Below are 21,553 nucleotides of genomic sequence, written 5' to 3' on the forward strand. Positions count from 1 at the left end.
GGACACAGAAGAAGAGGGTGCTCACTGCCATGACAAGTACAGTCAAGAATAAGGTAGTGTCATTTTATTCCCCATTGTTTCTCTATTAAGCCAAACAGACTATGGCAATAGTTTTAAGACTACACTAGATTATCAATTTAAAATGTCTTGGTCTTTTATAAACTACTTTTGCTTTAGGGAGGAAGTAAGGAAAAAGCCTTTCCATCACTCTAGTGTTTCCTCAGAACACCTAGACAATCTGTTGGGCAACACCTGCTGTATCCAGGTCAGATTTGGCATGACATAATATTTCCTAATCATTTCAGTGACTGTTTCCCTAGCAGAAAGGAGAAACATAATAGCTTGTCTGACTTCAGTTGACAACTAATGCTCTATCCAGCACTTAAAGACACTAGAAAGGGAGACCAGGAGCTGTGGTTTCTCATTTGTTCTTCAGACCAGTAAAACTAAGTCAGTATTAGCATGCAGTTAACATAAAAAATTTTCATTAGAGCAGAGATCACTTCCTAAAGCTTCAACATATTGCAAAATAACAAGATGACAAAGCACTTGCTTTCAGAATTGAATACCATTGTTTTGCCATTAGAATCAATATTAATGGTGTCCCTTGGCTAGGGATTCAGTCGACCAAAGAATCTCCTCAAGCAGTATTTTCCACTGTCTTTTTTATTACCTGTACATTATAAATGGTCCAGAGTGGTTCAGGCAATCTGTTCACTCATATTGCTTGTAGCTCCATGACCTTTTCGTACCAACTACTTAGGCTGTTATGTTTAAGAATTTTGACATCATTGGACTGCATCCTTATATTTCCCTCCAGCATTCAAACTGCATTTTTGACATCATTGGACTGCATCCTTATATTTCTGTCCAGCATTCAAATTGCATTTAATGAATTTCATGGGTTCAGAGCAAAGTTATTATATAGCTGAAATCAACCATCAAGGAGTTAATTTAATTCAGTCTTTATAGTCTGACTAAAAACTATATTTTTCCTGGGATTTGAATTTGCGCCATATTAGAAACCTCAATGTCACTGAAGATTTATAAACACCACCCATGATGAATAGAAATAAGATGTAAATATTGTCTCTAAATATACTTAGAATTCAAGCCACTCAGTCAAAGGATGAGAAAAAGGATCAAAAGACCAGCCAAGAATAAATTCATCATAGAAATTGTCATACTCTAACCATCAGAGCACTCAGGTACTGGAACAGACTTTCAGGGTAAGCAACAATAGCAAAGTACACCATTGCATTGGAGATCATCAGCAATGAAGTTATTAAAACACATATATAAAATATAGTACCTACATAATAAGGACTGGACTTGAAGGACAGGTGAAATTTTTGAGTTCTATCTGACTAAAATATTAAACAGTATTCTTCTGAATTTCTGACAGTTGTACTGGGACTCCTTCTTCAGAAAATGCCAGGCAAGGAATGGGCGGATTTGCTTTTGAGTGGCTAATGTTGATCCTTCCTCTTGCATGTGTTAGAATATCTGTAACTCTCTCATTTTTAATTTTCTAAAGTATTGCAGAAATGGCTGAAAGTTGTAGCTCAATGTGACAGCAACTGAATTACCCTTCACTTTAATACTATCAAAAAGACACACTACTGGCTTTAAAGTATGATAATGAAAATTTCAGGCTAGTTTCCTAACCTGAGCAGTGCATGAAAACATTCCTCCAAATCACCAGTTGCTCAAATGAGATAACCAACAGGTACAATCTGTTTCCATAAATTACATACAGTTTTACAAAACCTATGTAAACAGCTTGTTTTCACTTATATATACCACCATGATTTATATTAAGATTTTAGTTCCTCCACTGAACTTTCTGTTGCTTTTTCCAAAAATAGATGATGAGTTCAAAAATTAGACTCCTAAGCAATGTGGTATTTTCCCCTTAAGAAATACTTGTAACTATGGAGGTTCCATGGTACTTTATTAAACCTCAAAAATCTTTAGTGTTTGCCTGCAGTTGGCAACAATTCTGAACACCATCAATTTGCAAAAATATTTACGGTAGCCCATAAATGCAGAAACTCATAGAGGTAGAATCGAACAGATCAAAATAAGAAGAAACAGTGTCCAAAAGCTAGTAAAAATTTGTAACTTAACATAGAATTAAAACAAAGAAAAGAGGTAATAGGCTAGTTATTAAGGCATTATACTGCAATTTAAAAATTCCAATTTTTGATCTTTTTCCTCACCAGCTGAATTAAGAATAGAAAACAAAACCACAGAGAAGGTCCTTTGATACTCTGGTGAAGGGAGAGAAAAGCAATGAAGAATCTAGATATAATAATAATAATATTTAAAACAAACAGACAAAAAAAAAGAAGCCAGAACCTAAGCAGAGTTTGCACAAAAACTAAGATTTTGAGGTTTTAATTAGGAAGGGGAGGGTGAAGATGGTCTCCACATTCCAGACATTCACATCAAGCTCTTCTGAAAATGCACTATATTTACCAGATGAATTCACCACTGCTCAGCTACCATGAGGCTTATGGGAGCAATAGACTTCTGGAAGTTCATTATGTCATCCACAGTGAAATGTTAACATCAGACAGCCATATGTTGCAATAAAAAGTTTTAGAGCCAACAAGTGCTGAACAAAACAGTGGGGACACAGAACTATATCACAGCATGCGTGTCACAAGATTCTGAGACATCATGCACCTGCAATTTTAAAAACCGGTACAGGACAGAATAATTATATCATTGAGCAAATCATGTTATGCCACACAGTTATAAAGGACCCCTCCTCTCGTTCCCAAAACCTCTTCTTCCCTCCCTTCCCTTGGGAAACTTTAGCATTATCTTTTGCATAAAACTCCAACTGTTTTATGCAATATACTGCAACAAAACAAGTTTCTCCTCTCATCAGAATATATGAGCCTCAGCCAGTATCTAGCAATAAGAAGATGAAAGCTCTATTGCTAAATAAAGTGTCTGCGTTTACTGGAGCAGAACCAGCCACAGGGTAAAGTTTAGAACCTATCCACATTTATAGCAAACCCAGCTGCTCTCTATCTGTGGTATTACCTCTATCTAGCCCTAGTTTAATCACAGGGGTTGACAAAAGTTGTTCTTAAAACCAGATCATTAGCACTTGACACAAACTGAGGTGCTTTTTTTCTCGCATTTCCCAGAAGGTACCAGGCAAGGCCTCATTCATAATCTTCCTTTTCAATTGCAATATCATATCAATTCATTCCACATGCAATTAAGTCTAACTCTTCATCAATGTAAACCAAAATGCAATCTTGCTTCCTTTAGCTTAATTATTGAGAAAACATTTAAGTAAAAAAAAACGTGCATTTTAATTGTTTACAAAACAAGGAGAAAGGAACAAAAATCTCTGTGATTTGTAGTTCACTAGAAGCTGATATTTGAGGAGGATTTTTTAGATTTTTTTTCTTTTTTTTTTTTTGGACTAGAACATAACAGTTTTGCTTGAGTGATGTTGTTTGTTTGCCAACAAATAACCTAGATCTTTGGCAAAATGGGGAATTTAGAATTACTGCTGAGATTATTCAATAAAATAAAAATCTAATATCTAATGTCAAGCTTTAACGTGTGTTTTTGTATTTAAGAAAAAAAAGTAGGATAACATTAGTTTCTTTTTTAAATTTTTTGCTTCTAAATATGATTTATTAAATCCAAAAACTCAGTCCATTTTCTTTGTACTTGCGTAGCTACCAAGTCGACTGCATGGCAAGCCAATCCTGGAAGGTAAACAATAGAGAACGAACCGTACAAACAAGAAATACTTTTCTTTCCTTTAGTATCTTGCACCAGCTCCCATCAGATCAGACAAGAACTACTGCTGATGTAAGAGGGAGAGAAGTAACACACAATTCCCAAAGAGGACCGTTCCTGTGAATGAAGGCTAAACAATAAATCCTGTTAATTAGATTATGCACTTTCACTAGAAGAAAAATTTTGGTAGGTGTAAAAAATTCTACCTCTATCAAATTCCGCAGTGCTGCTACATTGCATAATTTCCAGTGGGGAAAAAAAAAATAAAAATCGAGAGAAAAATAAATAAAAATCAAGAGAGAAAATACTAGTAATATTCTACAGATTACATTTGTAACTATAGGGAAGATTGTTCCAGATGATCAGAGATTTTCAGCCTGGTCACAGAGACTAAACCTGATACCCACTGCTCTGACTGATGCAGAGGTTTGAGAGATAGGGAAAAACACTTAATTTACCTAAAAAGTGAATAAAAGGCTCCGGGTAAACTACTTATCTTTGAGGAGTAAATAAACCAAGAATAAAGGATTTTATTATTTTCAGGAAATAACTGGCACAAAGAATGTCAGAAACCAAGCTGTATGCACCAGGCTGTTCTTACTACAACATGATGGAGGAGTTCACATTAAAAATGTGGAATTACAATGAGGAACATTTCAGCCCATAACCTTTTCTTGACATTCTGTTTGCTGTTAATCACCCATAAGTTCACTTAAGATAAGAACTATGTTTTCTTAAATATCATCCTGCATATTCGAAGGGAGGGGGAAAGTTGGGGGCGGGGGGAGAAGAGAGAATGTACATTCTTAAGTGAACTTAAATAGGTACCCTGGCATTTGCACAGAAAGTCAGATGTTGTAATAAATCAAACACCACATTTCATCTCTAGCTGTCAGCCTTCCAAGTACTGTTTGATGCAAAGGTATTTCTAGGAAGAATACAGTTTAAAAAGCAGGGGAAAGGTGAAACAGTCTTAAAATGTAAGAAGACTGTAATAATTAAATATAGGCTGAACAGTCTTGCCTCTGACTTTAGCATGGCGTGTAAAAAGTATAGGGCATACACTGACTGTTGCAGGCAACAATCTGCTGTTGCAGAGTACTGGGCAACAAAGAAATCAGCCACTGCTCAGCTGACATCCATGCACAATAGGTGCTAATGGGTATTTTGGCAGAGGATGTTTATCCTCATGCTTGCTGTACTTGAGCATTAGTCAGATCATTAAAGTGACTGGCTGCATTTGAGTTGCAGCAGTGGGGAAGATCTGTGTTCAACCACTGAGACAGAATAATAAATGAGCAAAGGAAGAGAAACAAGGAGCTGGCTTGCACAGATTACCACAGCACAGGTAGCCTGTCAGACACTGGATGCTTTGCCTTATTAAGTATTTATTAAATTATGCAGAAGGACTTTGTGGAAGGAAACTCAGCTCAACAGACAGACAATCTGTACACAGTACCTGAAAAAGATGCCCAAATCCCATGTACCACAGAGAACTTAAAATCAAAATCTGTCACTTATATGCAGCTTGCTGTTTTAGTGATCTTCATGCCAGGCAGTCCACAGATATTTATCTGTTTACAGAAAAAAAAAAAAAGATGATGTAGTACTTGTTTGTTATAAAAAATTGTGCATAATATTAAAAATTAAAAGATAATGGGGCAATTTAAAGGATAGCAGTCTTGTTTCTTTCTGTCCTTCTTTAATCATGACAGCATATATCTCACCTCTTTGAAGCTGCCACTTAAACTACTCTAGACTTAAGTAGGAGTTTCTTTTATTCTTCTTTCAATAATTTCAAAGCTTCTTATTGAACTTCAAAAGATGGCTGCCAAGGAACGGTTTTAAAGCAAACATTTATGGATGCATGAACACAAGTTAGTACAATATCTTAACTGCAACTGACACAGATGACCAGAGGCAAGGAAGCCAACTTCTTTCTAGTCATCCAATATTGAAATTTGAATATTCAATATTGATACTCGACTATCTTTCACAAGAAACAACTGTTCTTCCCTCAAGCCCCCAACAGCTTTGCCTCAGATCTTTACCAGACACCCCAGTTCTAGCTCCTGACTCCTCAGGCGATTATAGCTCAATATAAATGAGCTGAAATGCTAAAAAGAAAACTTCAAATATGGAACACCATTTCTCTTGCAGACCCCTACAGCTATTATTCCATATGGCTGCTTCTTGCAGAGTTTGAAGTGTATTTTCTTTTGCCGTAACCAGACGTGCCTGCTCAAAAATAGTTGCCGAAACTCTTCTCAGTGCCACAGCTAATTTTTGCATCAAATAACTAGTTCACAAGATTCAAAGAACTTGCATTTCCTGTGTAACAACCTAAAGGATTCAGGCTAAAAACAAAACCAAAATAAAACAACCTCCCCCGCAACCTCCCCACACAAAATCTTTAACTATCTACATAAAACTAATATTCACTACCAGCAATTTAGCTACAAGACTTAGAAAAGTTGCAGAAAGTAATATCCTGCCATAAGAATATTTAATTGTATATTCAAAACATTTAAAATTCCATCTGTCTCATACAGAAATGGTTTCTTTGTTGTTTGCTCTATTTTTCCCAACCTTTATGTTGGTGAAAAGGGGGAGCAAGGGTTGGAACGGCTTTTTTGATTAATTTTATACCAGCATGTCTTAGGGCATGCCCTGATCTATTGAGTTCCTTCCTTTTATGATTTTAGCTTTGCTCTTACAAATCATTCAGACACTTTCCACCAGTAGAACAGTAACCTTTAGCTTTTATAGAGTAATGTTATACAGAATCAAAGAACAGGCAGCAGTCAAACACTGCATTGACATTTAGGAAGCGGATGACGCCATTAGGGAGCAAAGGGCCTCACAGCAGGAGTAACACTGCTGAGTATCTCTCCAAAGTTACTTTCCAGATAGTTTAAACTAAATGGATAATCCTGCCCAAGGGAATGGTCACCTGGATTGTAGCTACAATGTATCTGTGTTGTTATCACCTTAGCTATCTTTTCACAATACACTGGTGGTTGCTTCTCCATCATACCAGTTTTACCATTCCCCTAACAGAAGGCCTTGTTTGTTTTTCATTTTTTTCTTAAAATCAGTTTATTTCAAAGAAATGAGACTGAGAAGTGATAGACAAATGTTCAAGACAGGAAAAACAGAAAGACTGAAAATATATTGTCTCCAGTGTAGTGCAGAGAAAGATAGGATATGATAAAGGACAGAAACTGGGACCAGAAATTACTTTAACTGTGTCTGTCTTGGGCAGAATCATTCATGTAAGCAAGGCACTAATCTTCTAAATCTCTCCCATGCAATTTTATTTAATAATCCTCACATTTCAGGGAAACTGCAGGGCAATATATAGTCTATTTTCCTTAAAAAAAAAAAAAAAAAAAAAATTCCAAATGTCAGTGTTTTCACAGTGTATAAAAATATAAATATTATAATGTTATTGACTGTGGTTCATCTCTCTAAGTGTTTGAAGAAATACAGCACTCTTACTGAACAAAAATTTCCTGTGAAAATACACTCTTCCACTGTCAGTGGACAGAGCATGTCTGTCTCCATTTCACAAGTTGCGTCTTTACCTGCCACTGGTTTTTGGAACAATAAAAAAGGAAGTCCTTAGTGAGACAACCAAAATTAAATATTTAGTTATCTCCTAAACTACCAGTATAAATGCTAGAATAGTATTGCAGAAGAGCTCACAAAATAAACTAACAAAAATAAAATTCCTACTTATGTAAAAAAATGTGAAAATGGCAGCTACATAATCTCCTGGTATCAGAGTACCACTTCTGGTATTCCACCCTTTTTGAATACTATGGCACTTTGCACGATTTTGTATTAAGGACAGACTTCTGGTTCAGTCTATACAAAGAGGCAAAGGTTTTCATGCACAAGCTTCCTTGGAAACCATTAAAATAAAGTTCATGTAAGGATTCCCATTCTACCATTTGGTCCTGGATAGTTAAAAAACTCTTGTCAAAATCTGTGTTCATTCAAAAGTTCAGTAGTTATGAAGCAATTTTGCGAAATTTATGTAGTCAAATAAATAAAAATAGTTAAACCCAGGTCTGGTAGAATGATAAATTGCCTGGCAGTGGAGGAACAAAAATTGAGAATCACTAATAATCTTTAAGAAATACCTTTTCAGTATCTGCAAGTTTCTACATGTATGTAAATGTGAACGAAATCTGGGACGATTTGCAACTACATTTGCAAATTGGTTGTTTGCTTTCTTTTCTTTTTAAGAGAATTTGGTGAAAGGTGGCAAAAGAGCAAACACTGAATAAGGAGTCTTCTCTCAAATATTGAGGAATTTAACAGAAATCTGTCCCTGGCAAAACTTTGTTTGACATTAAGTATACCAAGTATACCAAGTATATCTCCACAGATACATGTGCAAAGCTTTTGAGTTTTACCAATGACCAGAACTGTTAGAAATAAGACAATTTTTTTTTAAGAAAGAGGGAGAAAAAATGGGGTTTGGGTAAGCAGTTCTGGATACACTGTGATATATGATTATCCAGATGCATTGGATTTTTCTGATATACTTATGAAATGCTTGGGAAATAAAAATCTCAAATGGGGCAGGCATCCTTTTACTACCTATGTATTAGACAGTCCTTTTGCACACCCTTTTCAGGCTTACCATATAGAGCTTTCACTTACAAAAATAACAGGCCTCTCCCTACATGCACAAAATCACCTTCCTGAAAGACACACACAGGAAGTCACAGGCTGCATCCAACGCAGAAGACGGAAAGTCTCCACCTGTCATCTGAAAAACCACCCTAAACTGCATTAGAATACAGCTAAAAAACTAGTTACCAGCATCCTGAAAGGAGCATCCACATTCACAAACAGAGAGTTTTCTGGAGTCAACAAGGCTTCTTGATGCAGCCTCCAGCTGCATGATAGTGCATGGAAATAGTGCAGCTCTTCTTTTGCAGTTTTTCAATAACTGTCTATGTCATCCTGCATTTCTCCTAACTCTTCCATCCACTGCCACATCAACACTTCATGAAGTAAATGCAGGCCTCTTCCTTTACATTAAGAGGACCAGAGTATTGTCTCTTTGCTTCTTTGCCTGCCACCTTGCCTTGATGCTTTCCTACCTTGTGAAAGAAGACTCCCACCTTTCAAACAGGTGGATCATTCATGTAACAGCAAGTTGAAGTAAAAACTTAGCTGCTTCCCAGCAAGACATATACATGCATGACATACAAAGAGCATGATTTCTCAAGGATGATGAGTGCATAAGCCTCTGCATGAAAGACATTCAATATTATTTCAAATTATCTCTTCTTAAAAAAATTCCAAATATCTTTCCAAGATTCTGATCTGTTTTGTAAAAAGTAGACAAAAGAGTGTTACTGCGTAAGGTATGACAGCTGTGATTGTGCTTTGTGATATATGAAAAGTGGCATTCAGTCTTCCCTAACTGTTGATAGTTTAAAAAGCAGCATTTCATATCAAAATGGTTAATTTCAGTGACCTTTCCGCACTTACGAAGAAAGATGACAAAACCGACACAAATCATTCTCGAGGACAACTGACAAAATCAGGGTGTAAGTTTTATGAAACTTCAGTGGCTTTCTTAACATGCAATCCCATCAATAAGGACATGAAACTCAAGACATTTCCTGCAAATTCAAGACTGAAATGACAGCAACTATGGAGACAATGTCTGTTTCTATACCTTACTAAGGCCCAGATCTAGAGCTGACACACTGCAGTAAGCTCTTAAGACACAAAATTGCAAGTCTGTGCCAACCAAAGCACCATATCTGCTTTCTTCATTTTTCTAGGGACAGCTGCTGTCATGAGTAGATCACTTTGCTCTCCTATCAAATTAAATAGCATTAGGATGCCTGGTTTCATCTGTGGAAGATGTACACGCTGGGAACACCAGCAAGTCAAGCTGAGAAAATATTAGCCCATACAAAGGTGACAAAGAAGCCTGGCAAAAAATGCTACTATAGTTTTTTAATAGCTACTGCATATCAGCAATGAAGGTGATTCCAGCTTATTGATGGATTGCACAATGTAACAAGACAAATTCATTACTTAAGTACACCCTTGGAACTAAGTGAAATAAACATCAAACTGATGATGTGTCCCACTCTATTAAAAATAAAACAAACAAAAAAAAATGCACATTGCACATTTGTGCATCTCAGTCATGAAATCATCTTAACAATTCCAGGTGTAAATGCAGAAATATTAACAAAGGAAGGAAAAGCCTAAGACTGGAAAACAGTTACACACACACACACACATATACATATGTATGTGTGTGCATACATAAACACAGTGTAACTGTGTTGACTCATGTAAAAAAAACCCTATCATTCATTACAGTACAAGAACTAGTACGACTGAGACTTTCTGCACCATTAGTAAATCAACAGGTGATACATCAGAGATGGTTCGTCCAGTACAAATTTCATCTGTGATTGTTGCTAACCCGTAAATGTCCCCAATCCCCCAATTCAGGAACAAAAGCTGTGATTAAGCTCCCCAAGAAAGACAACCATGTCTGTAAAAGCAATGTACAGCCACTATATTCCAGAAACCTGGAAATCATTCAGGAAAGAGAAAGATGTATCTCCTACTACCTAAGAGAAAAGTCTCAATAGAAAGAGGACAAAAAGAAGTGTATAAGCATTTCCTTTTCAATACAAAAAGATGACTTTTATGAACATGTCCTTAGTGAACTTCTATGTGAACATCTATCTCTAAACATTTGTTTGAAACTATAATAAAAAAAAAATCTATATTTACACTATCTTATACAGTTCTTTTGAAAATCTGGCAGGAACAATGCTAAAGTTTAGCTTGCATGCCATGGTTCCTATAGTGCAAGCATCTTCCCATTTTTCTTTTAGTCGCTGCTACCAGCTAAACAAGCATAAGCATCACTGTGAAAGCCTTTTTAAAAATAATAGCTAACTGGTACTTTTTTCCTTCCTTCTTCCTTTTTGGTTTGTTTTTTTTTTTCATTTTTGCTCAGAAAGGAAGCTTTCAGACATTGAAAGCTGACCTCTGCTGCTCCCCTCTCAAGTTAACATGTACCAACTGTCATCTAGCTGCTTATTTTGATAGAGCCAAAGATTATAAAAAAATGCTGCAGACTTTGACTGTGGAAATAGATGGAAAAGGCAGAACAACACCTGGCATTTACTTTTCTTCCTTGGATCCGTTCTGCTGATCAGGTAAATAATTATTTCACAGAAATTGCTGGAACCAAGTATAAAACTGGTTCCAATTAACCATTCAACCCCCCTTGTCACTGATGACATGTTTAATTAGGTCATTCTCATCACAGGTGAAAAATGTAGTCATTTTGTCAAGATTGCATATAGCTCAGAAACATGTTTGTTTCTTGCATTTTCTACATAAATGTCTTACTGCAAGGAATGTAACCAGCAACAACATCAGGGTTTTGAAGTAAGATGTGGGAAACATTTCAATACAAAACAAAAAAAAAAAAAAGGCAAATGGCCTACACACATAATTAAAAAATTAAAAAAATAAAAGGAAGAGGTAGGGGAGATCTTCAAAGAGATGATGTGCAAAGTAATTAGCATGTAAAACCACATAAAAGCTATAATCAATCACAAAACTCAGCTGTAATACATTCTGATATTTGTATCATGTGCTGAGTGTACCTGTACCTCTGGGGTGCCCCCTCCTCAAGATAATATGACCTGTTATTAATTGTTCTTGCAGGTGTTTTAGGCTTCTTAGCTCTGTTCTTGTATAGCCTTCATTCTCCTGTACAGTCACTGATAGAACTGGGATATTGCAGTTCTACAATATCTCCCTAAGGACACAGACAAACAGTAAATATCTGACTTTTCTCATGTCATTTAAGTCATTTACTAATCACTACCATAGCACTCCTGAGCATTTTACAAATTCAGGGGTGGTAGTTTCAGCTTCACAATAACATCTGGAGGTAACAAAAGAGGACAAGAGGTATATCATTTAAAAAAAAAAAAAAATAAAAGGTTTTACCTTTGAGACCATCCATCTTTTATCATAAGCTGTACTTCATAGGGTGATTTGTTTTCAATAGAATTAATATAAACAAGATATGTTATATGAGCATATGTGGAAAATATTCTTCCATTCTCTCACTGAGCAGCATATTCAATATCAGACACAAAGTTGTTACGGAAGACAATATAATACACTGTATTATTTTGAAGAGATTGATTTCACCAACATGTAAGAGACCCCTGTAGCAACTGCAATTCTGGATCTAGGGTGAGGATGGAAGACTAGGATGCATCTTTCACTGTTCAGCCTTATAATGTGCTTATGATGCACAGAATTGAAGCCATACTCCCAAATGCAAATCTATGCAAGACGTATTTTTAAAAGTTACATATGTGCCCCAGAGTTTGTAAAACAGTTCTTTAGCTTCTTCCTTGGAATACCTATTAGGATTATACTAAATTAGGAGGACCTGTGGACTCCTTTAATGTTAGAAAGGCCTTATAGCGAAATCTGGATAGACTAGACAGCTGGGCAATCATTCATATGACATTTAACAAGAGCGAGTGCCAGATTCTGCACAGGGGAAAAAGTAATCTTGGTTATACATGCAAATTGGAGGATGAGAGGCTGTAGAGCAGCGACACAGAAAGAGATCTGAGGTCTGGGTAGATAGCAAGTTGAGTATGAGGTAACAGTGTGCCCTGGCAACCAGACAGACCAGCCATATCCTGGGGTGCATCAAACACATCATAGCTAGGTGGTGGAGGAAACTGATTGTCCCACTCCATAGTAGACTAGTGCAGCCAACCTCAAGTACAGTGTGCAGTTTTTGGACCCTTAATACAGGAAGGACATCAAACTATTAGAGTGTTTCCAGTGGATGGCAACCAAGGTGGTGAAAGGAAAGACTTAGGAGGAGAGGCTCAGGTCACTTGGCTTGTCCAGCTTGGAAAAGAGAAGGCTGAAGGGTCTGCCTCATCACAGTTTACAACTTCCTCAAGGGGGTCAATGGAGAGGGAAGTGCTGGTGTCCTCTCTGGTGACCAGTGACAGGACATGAGGAAATGGAATGAAGCTGCATCAGGAGAAGTTCAGATTGGACATGAGGAAAAGGTTCTTCACTGGGAGCGTGGTCAGTGAAGACCAGGGAAGTGGTCATGGCTCCAAGCCTGTCAGAGTTCTGGATGGTGCTCTAAGTCATATGGTTTAGTTCTACATAGTCCTGCAATGAGCAGGCATTTGTACTCCATGATCTTTATGGGTTCCTTTAAAACTGATTCTATGATTCTAATTAATAACTAGTTCCAATTAATTTAAGAAATGGACAGAGATTAGCTTGCAACTTAATGTTAAGCCATTGTGACAAGGAAGGAGTTCAAAATTAGCTCAGATGAATTAGCATGAAATGGTTTTCATCTTGACCTAACCTTCTAAATTTAGATATCTTCAGGGTTAGGATCTCCTTCTAGCATATAGAGAAAGTGGAACCTTCTCCATAGGAAAGTGATCCATTATATCCTAGAACAGGTGACGGATCTCCATCTGGAGGTGCATTTCTCTCTAGCAGACAGTGGAGTCTGGATGACTTTCTGATATTAAAAAAATAATCTTACTCAACTAAAAGTAGGTAAAATGAATCCTAGTTGGATAAAAACTGGAAGCTGTGTCAGTTTAGAACAGGACAGGAAATATCAGTTCAGTGCAAAACAGGCTGGTTTTCCCCATCACAGAAAAAAAGCATTTTCAAGGGACATTGACACTACATGAAGCATTTTGAAGGAAAAGCAATGGGACACAAGTACCCTAAGAGTGTATTTACATTATCATTTCAGATGAGTTCAAGATCATGCTTTTGAAACAAATCTGACTGTGCCCACTTTCTGTGCCATGCTTCACATGAAGTGCAAGAGCAGCATTTCTTTCAGATGAGGCCAAACCAGAAGGTGTAGTCCAAGCTCTAAGGTACATTGAGTCACTAGGACCAGACTAGGGTGAGTCCAAGGTAAGTCCCCATAATGCATCTAGTGTGGGCTTCCAGTCTCAGTGCCAGTCCTTTTTTTTTTTATACAGCACCAGCTTTTTTTTTATAAACCTAGTCCCATAAAGATGTATTAATGTTAATTAATGGCTTTTCAACTGAGTCTGAAGTGAGAAGGTCCTCACGTTTGCAAGATACAAAAAAGTTCACACTGCTGCCCTCTGTATTTGTATAGTAGACATGTACAAGTCAAAAGTGACAAGGCACAATTACAGAATAAAAGGAAAAGCTATCAAAATGTTTATTTCAGCTGTACCATACATTACTCACACTAAGAAGACATCAGAATGCTTCCATCTGCTTTTAAATTGCCTTTTTCTCTAACATCAACTTTTCTACATAGCAAGAAAGCTTTAAGTCATTATGAATGGACTGTTTTGTTTACAAGATTTTTAAGACCTGAAACTGTCAATCTAGAACACTATACTTAGGCAAACAATTTGTTTCTCAGACTGTTAAAAATGGTTAAATGTAGCAAATCTATACTCCAGACTTAGTATTTAACAGCAGCTTACAAAATATTCCTCAAGTTACACAGTGAAGGTTTGAAAAATATTCATTATTCATATTTCTGAAACAATAGAAAGGATTAGATGAAATGAAACATACAGTTTAAAGTGCCTGTAAACCCCCATATATTTAGAAACAGATTGTGCTTTGCTACATATTTGCCCAGCTACATGAGTGCTGATTTACTATATTTATTTATGCCTCAGTTAACATTTTTAATGTTAACATTTGGAAACAGTGTATAGTTAAAACTGGGGAAAGAGTGAAATCACTGAGTTTTCCATATAGAGTAAAAATCAAATATTTAGTGTGGTTTTGTTCCAACCCAAGCCTATTCTTATTAAAAAAATCAAAGTCTTAATCTTGGAAACACTGAAACTCTATGTATCAGGGAGATAGACATAACTTTTATTTTTTTTTTCCCCTTACAGTATAGCCTGATCAGAAAGCTCTCCTGAAGCTGAAGTTTCCAACCTGTAAGTCTGGTGGCTATTACTTATCCAAACCAAAAATAGTAAATGAGTCAAAGACTCATTGATATGCTTGGGCTATCAGCACTAGAAATCTTTCCCAGCACTTCCTCCAGTTTCTCAATCCTATTTTGTGAAGCTGGGGTAATAGGAAGGATGCTTCTGCCCTGTTTTTTATTAACAGTCTTTTCTGACATTTATGTTTTACCAGCCAATTCCTAGCCAGGTCTACTGCTCTTTGATTTTCCATGACATTCCTTTGATGAAGTTGTGCCTAATACTAAAAATGCTGATTTGTTTCATTAATGTTTACCTTAGATTATTTCCAGAGAAGCAAAGACTGGTGCTGGACAAAAATCTTTAAAATAGAAAGTAGCTTCAGTGAGATTTCTGGTGATCTCTGCTCCATAGAAGGCAAGAATATAAAATTCCTTGGCTAAGCTAAGACGTATCCAAGACTTGCTGGCAACTAGTTGTCCAAGAACAAAGAAACCTGCATAGGCTTTGATGTTTGATGTATCTATTCCATGAAAGTTTGTTTTATTTCTTAAAGAAAAGGAAATGATTTCACTGTAAAACAAAGCTGCATACAAATAATAGTAATCAAAGCTTATGGATGTCTTCTTCACAAAATCATTGGAAAAATATTTTGCCTAAATTATAGGGTAGAACACTGTCATCTGACCACCTTTGTGTCCCTATCTAGCACTGTATACACACGTTTAGAAGTCTATTATGGCTTAAATCTAATGATTGCATCATTTAGTACAAGAGCTAAAGCCAGCCTACTTTTTTTTTTTCATTTTTAAATCTCACATTCACACTCTCCAGTGGCATAAGTGGAACAATTATAATGAAGTTTCAGAATGAGTTGGTTTCAATCAGCTAGCTGGCGTAAATCTATGACAAAAAGTTATCATTTATCTTTTAGGTTATTAAAGGTTAAATCACTCTGTTTAAATAGCATCCTGTTAAGGCAGACACTGTGCTTGATTTATAGAAGGAAAAGAATGGGACTTTGAGTTAGGCATGGACATATAGGTACTGTTTTGATCTGTAGCGTACTGTTGATATCAGCTGCTGGCTAATATCAACAATGTCCTTCCCATGGAAAGTTTGACTTACTTTCACATTACTGTTTTGCAGTAGTAAGACCTCCTAGAGAAATTAGAGGTTGTATAAAATGCAATTTTAAGAAAAATGTTAATATATATCAAGATTTTCAGGGAACAAAGGTATGTTTAAGTCATCAGATGACTATACCTCGCCCAATGGGAAAGATGAATTTGAGGAAATACCAGTCTTTGATATGTCTTTTCTTTGGTATACATTTATAGTATTTTTTGCCTTGGTTAATACTTTCCAAGATACACAAACTTAGATTTTATGTCTACTACCAGAAAAGTAAAATCTTTTTACATTTCATGAGAGTAAAAAAATGCTCTCAGACAATACTCTATAGAGAGACTGAAGGGTTCTCTGTCAGCCCATACCATTTACTGAATCTGAAATGTGAAGAACAGGATCAGTTGACCAGTTATTCAGGAAAAAACCCTATACAGCATTAGAGAATTACTCAAGTCTCAACCAAATCAACCCCAAATCTGAGTGTATTATTTACAGGGACTTTCAAATGTTACAGCTATGAAATGGGCAAATATTTTTATTTGGTTTTAATAAAGTATGACAGGTTTAGCTTGTATCCATTCATTATGTTTTATATCAGCTTTGTCTGTATATTCTTATTCTTCTGACTTGTAAGAATCAACAGGAGCAGAAATACCCAATACTATAATCCTATCTTTACAATAGAACTCCCATTTGCAATTCAGGCATAAGCCTGGATATGAGCAAGCTAACTTACTGAAGCACAGTTATTACAACTATATATTTTTCTGGTACTAATAATGTGAAGGTCAGCAGATAGTACTTTAATTTAGACTTTGGCATTCAACATCTTACTGCAGTTGCTGTTCAGGCATAGAATACTGTCTCATTATACACTTGAAAACAGCATATTATATGGAGATCTGTTTGTTTGGGGGTTTTGTGGCTTTTTTTTTTAATTCAGTAACAAAAAAAAAGTATCTTCTTTTTTTTTCATTTGCACCTGTAATGAGCCTTTACCGACTAAGCCCCTAATCACTATAGCTTCAGTGTAGCGACAGTAATGAGAGAGCAGTCGAATACCAAGTGCCAAAAATATACCCAAGTATAGCAAGTGCTATGATCATTCATAGGCCTTTAAATCTACCAGGTACCCAGGGATTTAAGCAATTCTGCTTATAAATGTAGAACACTGTTTTGGTTTTAGTTTTTTAGTACATATTTTGGTTTTGGTTTTTTGTTTTTTTTTTTCCAGAATTGTTTTAGGGATGGGCTGTGCTTAACTTACCGGTTTTTAAATACCAATACACAAATAATTCTGTGAATTATCTTTTCTATCATTGATTAAAACCTCTTACATACATACTTAACAACACTTACCTACTTTCCTTAACTGATTTAGGTTTCAACTCCTTAGCATAATCCCACACATACTGGGAAAAAGCCCCACAGAGTTAGGATTAATATAATATCTTGTTTAATGTAATTTCCCAGTGAAAGATCAAGGAAAAAACTTGCTTCTGTCTTAAGTACTGCATTCAGTATAACTTCTGACCCTATTAGTTTGAATGAGATAAAGAACACATACTTGTTTACCAGCAGTCTTCTAACCCATTCTCATTCTCCCCTTTCCCACAAAACACACCTGGATACTGATCATATCTACGAAAGTGAAACTTGACTGCAGGCTCCTGGTAAGCTCTCCCAGCCTTCACTGCCGATTCACACACCCTGTCCAACATCTCTCTGACTCTGGGCTCTTACCACATTTTAGAAATTCTTTAAGCTGCAAGTTGTTAATAACCCATTAAGAAGAAGCAAGTGATGTTATGCAGCTGTTTTGGGTAAATGAAGATTTCTTTTCACTGCCTGTTATCCAAGATAAAACTGCTTGGCTGCAATATGCATTTCCAAATTCTAACAGTGTTGTCACAGAACTGCTCTGGCTGTTCTGCAGAATATATTTGAATCATCGCTCCATTCATTTCTGTATTCTACTTTTCTTTCATGTGTCCAATATTCTGTTAGAGGTAACTGTACCCACTGGGGACTGGTCTTAAGGGATTTCTCCTGTCTCAGAGAGGCTGGTGCAGTTCTGTGCCTACAGGATATAATGAGGCCAAGCAAGTATTCTGCATAGGTGCAGACACACACTCCACGGTGTATGTATGACCAACCACACAAATAGAGACAGAGAGCAGTACCTTTAGGTGCACCAACACAAACACAGGACTTACAAAAACATCAGTGATGGATGACTTGATCCTGTGTTTCTTCTTCAGCTGATCAAGACTGGATTTTGCTAGCTGGTACCCATATCCTTATGTCCTGCAGTTGTCATTCACAAGGTCCTCAAATTCCTCATGCCAGTGATCCAGCTTTGGTAGATGGTACTCAAACCTCTCAACCTCCTTCTCTGCTAGTCTAACTAATTATTTCCTAGTGTTCATGCACACATATAGAGAGGATAGATAGTATACCACCACAGAATATAGAACTAATATTCAATATGAATATAGGACAAGCACAAGAGCTCTGTCACACAAGGTTACAGACCACCAATCTGTTTGAACATCTCTTCTTCCCACTATTTTCCCAAGCCTGTTCCTCCCCAACCCACACGGACCCCTCCTTTTTCCTGCCTTTGCTCTTTCCCCTAAGTATCCCATAATACACTACACATACCCCTAAATCTCCTTCCATAAAATCCCAAAAGTATCACTGCCCCATTGCAAATTGCTATTTCCTCTGCATACTGTAGTAACACCTAACCCTGTTTAATCAATTAGCCCTATCAGTTTAAATAGTAATCTAGGGAGAGCATTTCTGTCCTTGTGTCAACTTGGTGGGTTTCGTACCAGAAGCAGTGGTCTAGCCTCTCTCCTTGGCTGACTGCAGGAGGAGCCAACTGAGTGTTCTCCATTCTCCCCAGTTAAAAAATACTGTACCTTTGATCCTTCCTGGGTGTCTAATTTGCTAAGTATACAGTCAAATAACGTAAAATACCTTACCGCCACTAAACTGTATAACTTTTGCACCACAATCACCACCTTTAAATATGCCTATGTTAACCCTGCAGCTGGTGGAAGGTGCAATTCCTGTAAACTGAGAAAGCAGCTCCTCCTCCTGTATGTGCTGGTGCTATAGTAGACACAAATTAACTCAACAGACTATTTTTTCCCAGGGCTTCTTAATTTTACAGATCATATACCAAACACCAAAAAAAAACCACCATGCTACAGGACTCTACTAACCCAGACTTCTTACCTCTTGACATATCTACCTGATACACCACAGCACTATAGCTGCAAGTGTGGAAAGGGTTATGAAGGCTCTCAGCGCTGGCTGCAGCCTTTCAGAATCAGTTTAACAGGACTTAACATGAAATCCTGTTAAACTTCAGGAGTTTTTTAAGTTTAAGCTTTACGTTTTGACTGACCATGATTATTTATTTAAGATTAAAATTAAAATTTGTTTAACAGAAGATAATCCTAGCACTTCTATTTTTAGTTTGGCCAGATTTTGTATGAAAACAAGATCAAACAACTACAGCTGTTCACTGTCCTACCTAGAATCTTCCTCTTACACTCTGTCTTTTATTCCTAATCTACTTTATTGATCAGGATAATTATTTCATTGCTAAGGAGTCTGACTCTTTGGCAGAGCATACATCACCAAAGCTACACAAGTTTATGGTTTATGAACAACTAAGGGACTTTATTTAACTTATTCCAAGGTTGAAAAAGACATTGTGAGAAGGTCTTTTGCATTTATTTTCATGAACACATCCTGGAATAAATTACCTATATCTATCTAGTGCAGACAGGGCTTTTGGCTTAAAAATAGTTCTTCAAAAGCAATGTGCAAGAGCAAATTAACTACTTACTTTACATATTTTTTTTTTTATTTCACAGTGGGTATTTTGCTTTTAAATAATCGTTATAAAAAATGAGATTGTTTTAGGTTGGGGTCTCAGTATTTACTGTCTCCACCAAAAAATAAATAATTGACCATATTTAGAATAACATATAACATTTATGATTCATTCAAGTAAAATCCTGTGTCTAACTCAGTTTATATAGCATTGTATGGACAGATTTGCAATTAAAAAAATAAAAAAACAAGTTGGTGCAAAGACTATGAGAGTGGTGAGGCACTGGCACAGGCTGCCCATAGAAGTTGTGGATGCTTCCTCCCTGGCAGTGTTCAAGGCCAGGTTAGATGAGGCTTTGAACAACCTAGTATACCGGAAGGTGACCCTGCCTATGGTAATGGTGTTGAAACTAGATGATCTTTAAGGTCCCTTCCAACCCAACCCATTCTGTGATTCTATGAATTATGTTTCACCAGATTCAATATGATACAATGTCCACAGCACTCCAAAAAACTTTGAGCTAGTGCTGAAAGTAGCAAATTTTACTAAGAAAATATTACATACATACAGAAAATATTAAGAAAATATAAGAATAAGTAGCAATTTTAAGATGATGTTACCAATTATGTGGGTTAAAAAAGCAGAAATCAAAAGCTTGAAGGATTTACCCAGGGTCTAATTTCATATTTAGATTTTTTTTTATAAATACATGTAGATCAAAAAGTCCTTGTTCCAAATAGACCATCCATCCCATTTTGTTCACAGTTATTTCACCTAGAAAATAATGATGGTATAAATGGTCATTCTCATCAGGTCTGCATGAGAAGAATACTTTATTTGGCATATACAGCTAAACTTTTCTAAAACACTTGTTTAAATTTGCATATAATCAAAAATTAAATATTTTTTTACTTGCTCTTTTTCATGTGGTTCTTTTACGGAGTGCTTTTTCTTCAGTATCTGCAGCAGTTTTTCTCACAGATAAATGCATATAAGTGTCCTGGTTTTGGGCACAACAGCATGTAAAAAAGACAGTGGTGCCTTTCCTTTCATTCTCCATTTCACTAATCCTGTTGAAGACACACTTCCAAAACTGTAGAGAATTGTATTGCTCCCTATAAAACAGAAATAATGTTGCAGTTTAAAAATGAACATTCAAAATAAATATTCTATACAGCTTTTAAGCAATCAACCAAGAGGATGTTTTTATCATACTTGTTTCAATGTTTTAACTACTATTAAAAGGGAAAAGATTCTGAGATGTGATTCAGAAAAATGTCAGTCAAACTATTCTTACTGCAGAGACTGCCAAAACCACGTTCAGATGTTCATGGTCTCTACTGAAGGTAACTTGCCTTTCACAGAAAAACAATGCAAAAAATACTTATAGCATTAAAATGTACATTAAATCAGATTAACAAGGACTTGTTTTTCAAGCACCAAGCACACATGCAAGGTTTCATCCAGAATATGCCTGTTATTCCATAATATGACAATGAAATGCACCAGGAGTTAGAGATCTCCACCAGGAAAGTGGCAGGGACAGTAGCCAGTTATAAAAATGCTTACGTTGGGGAATTCAGATGCTGTATTTTGCCAACTTTAAAGGTGTCCAAGAACAGCATGTAGAAGGCAGCTCTATGGTGGAAGGAAAGTTACAGTCATAAGACGGCATTTCGGAGTAAGCTACCAGTGCTATCATTATTGCACAGCATTCTGTTGGCAACTGCGATTATGAGTCTGCACATGTTAAGATTCCAGTAAGCAAAAT

The sequence above is a fragment of the Pezoporus flaviventris genome, unplaced genomic scaffold (genome assembly GCF_033815535.1).
Source record: "Pezoporus flaviventris isolate CSIRO_AGI_PZ_B2104156 unplaced genomic scaffold, CSIRO_AGI_Pfla_v1 ptg000007l, whole genome shotgun sequence".
In the NCBI taxonomy this organism is placed as follows: domain Eukaryota; kingdom Metazoa; phylum Chordata; class Aves; order Psittaciformes; family Psittacidae; genus Pezoporus; species Pezoporus flaviventris.